This window comes from Orbicella faveolata, unplaced genomic scaffold (genome assembly GCF_042242905.1).
Source record: "Orbicella faveolata isolate gen_17 unplaced genomic scaffold, um_ofav_v1 contig_13, whole genome shotgun sequence".
Taxonomy (NCBI): Eukaryota; Metazoa; Cnidaria; class Anthozoa; order Scleractinia; family Merulinidae; genus Orbicella; species Orbicella faveolata.
In genome coordinates this window covers 13,727,501-13,730,417 of record NW_028301540.1, presented here as the reverse complement: position 1 = coordinate 13,730,417, position 2,917 = coordinate 13,727,501, and the positions used below count along the sequence as shown (strand labels likewise).

At 38.7% G+C, this 2,917-nt stretch overlaps 1 pseudogene; it reads right to left on the bottom strand.

Annotated features, from left to right (window-relative positions):
• Positions 1–2,703: 2,703 nt before the first annotated feature.
• LOC149115106 (uncharacterized) overlaps positions 2,704–2,917 on the bottom strand; it is an 872-nt pseudogene continuing 658 nt past the window's right edge.

Genomic DNA, 2,917 nt, shown 5'->3' with positions numbered 1-2,917 from the left:
AAATAAACCAACCGAGCCACAACTATCCAGGACTTTTTAATCTAAACTGAACACACTACTCGTGTACATCGTCATGTAGGATCAAAAACCTAGTCAAACAACAACAACATGGCGGGAACTTGAAGCGTGCATTAAAGAGAATCAACCAATCAGCTTCTGTTGTAACGCATACATTATCATAAATATTTCAACACTTCTATTCATCTTTTGTTCTAAAACTTTAAGGACGTAGTTGAAATCGAGGGTTTTAGCGCGCAAAAGGGGGAGGTGTCCCAACAACTTATGGCCAGGATTGTAGGTTTACACGAGAGGAAATTCGGAACGTTTCAGTGCCGGATTGATTTTGCCGTTTACATAAAAGTGGACGAATCTGAAAAAAAAAACTCCCCGGAATTTAAAGTGGGAACTTTGAATCCGAAAACTTTTGAATCTGGAGAGTTTTGTCGTGTAAACGATTTTCTCTCGAATCCGCATATTTTTCCGCCCGTGATCTTTTGAGTTTGCGGTGGAACGAAAATGGCGGATTACATGATCCAGTCGTATACGTAGTCGAGTCGTACGCACATTGATGGCCATTTGATGGCGGTCGCTGGGTGATTACTTCGTGCTGTTTCAGGTGTAGGTAATCACTTTTATAATACTGCGCAGATGACGACGATGGCACGATCGAAAACCTCGACGGTTCTAGATATTAAGTAAAGACCAGAATAACTTCCTGGAGGGACCTGACATGATGGACAACAGTACCGTGGTCAGCGAGTCGAAATAAAACTTCAGACTGTCTCAACCTACTCCTAGCCTTATTTTCGGAGGCATTTTGTTTCTCGTTGTCGAGGCAACAAACTGCTTGTTAACCATTCCATCATGAATGTGCCCGGAGTTATCGTCGTGTGTAAACGGTTAAGAATCCGAATATCCTTTCACTGTAAACCCCTACTAATCCGAATACTCTAAAATTGATGAATCCGGGAACTTTTACGAATCCAAAAAAACTCCTTTAGTGTAAACCCAGTCGTAGATCGACCACTGTAATGTTTATTTGTCTACCAGTGTTATGATCTGCAAATTTCAGTTAATTGATCAAACAACCAAAGTAGAAAAGATGGAGTTTTTCCCAGTATGATCGAAACTTAAACGCAATTTCTTCCTGGGCTAATTCAATTCAAGAAATTCCAGGTTTTCTAGCTGAGTTTGAACATATTGTGTAGGTACAAATTTTCTACACAGCTAGAAGAGCTGAGATGCCATCACGCAGTTAGTAGTTTATAGAAATTATGGTATTTCCACTTGACTTTATTTGTCAGTCAATGATTCAATTGCCATAAACCATAGAGGATTGGTTAAGTGTATCTCTGAAACTGCCACTATATTGTAAGTTATCAGTGAAATCAATAAAATAAACAAGTGTTAAAATCATTTCCCGGAGTACTGTAGCAACGTTCTTTATCAGGGATGTCGTGGGTGCAAATGCAAATGAAAAAACATACATATTTATACTAACTTAAACAAAAAAAAAAACATTTTCCATTATTTTATCCACACAACGTTTCAAAAATTGCTTTCATCGGATTGCTGGAAACGAATATTTTACTCGAGATTGGCTATCCGCGTCACGCAATTGTTTACATTCCAACGCCGGATTTTGGGCAAAATCTATGAGAAACACAGGCCAAGACGGGCGACTTGAAACCATTTGCCCAGAGATGTTTTTTGATAGCCTAACAGGTGGGTGTATATTTAACCCGTAGAAAGTGTTTTTACGGTATTTAAAGTTATAGACCATAGAAAAATATGGCGATGTTTTTAAGCAATAATTCTCTTGCCACACACTGTAAAATTTTGCGTGTCAGTTTGATCTCTTTTCGGGCTCAAAACTAACTTTGATTTATTTTATTTTTCGCTCAGTCATACCACGAAGACCTGAACTGAATATAAAATCCATTGAAATATTCTCAAGTAACTGTTCTGCGGAGCGCGAAGTAATCAAATATTCGGAAAATTCAGCAAAACCGGAAGTAGATTTTGAGCCCAATCGGGTCGAAATCGTTTTTGGCGTATTTCTACCAAAGAAAGCTGTATTAGCAGAAACTAACTATGGTCCGTTTCTATTCTTACTAGGACCTATCTATGGACAAAATACAAGCGAAATCAATTTTTCGACTTGTGTCATTGATAGGCGATTTAGGTCCATTTTTGTAGGCATTCACTCTTAAGCTCTTTTTAAAACAACATAAAAAAAATGCACCTTTCTTTTTATTCTGTTGTAAAGCACTTAAGAAGCAATAGAGCACTCAAGAGGTAAGGACAAACACTCGGCTTCATCTCGTGTTTTCCCCTACACTTCTTTCGTGCGCTACCGCTTCTGCGTGCTTTCCAACAGAAGCACAGAGCACAGAGCACAGTCGAGACTTTTATTTGTTGAACAAAGAATTTATAAACTGCGTCGTTTCCTTAAGAAAATAATTTCCTCCTTTCCATACATGACAAATAGTCCCTGTAGAACTTCTCCTATTCCTGTGCAATGGGTTCTTTCTTTTTTTCTTGAAAGTTCCACTGAACACTTTCCGAAAAAGTTTGAAAGTAAACAGGGATATATGAAAACGTAGGAAAATGACTAGTCTGAAGTGTTAGCCGTCTCCTGGCGCTTACGATGGTATTTACGATCCAGTGTCTTCACTGCCCGCTCACGGAAGGAACGCTGAATCACTCCTTTACCATAATTTTTTTGCAGCACTTTTTCAATGCATCTTTAAATATTTTCATCCTAAAGCTGTATACGAATGGATTCCGCATAGAATTTGCTAAATGTAAAGCATTTACAAACCAATGCAACGTCGGCGAAAAACAAAGCCAACGGAATACGTTTATGGGGTACACTACGAAACCAGGCAACCACAAGAAATGCGACACAGCAACC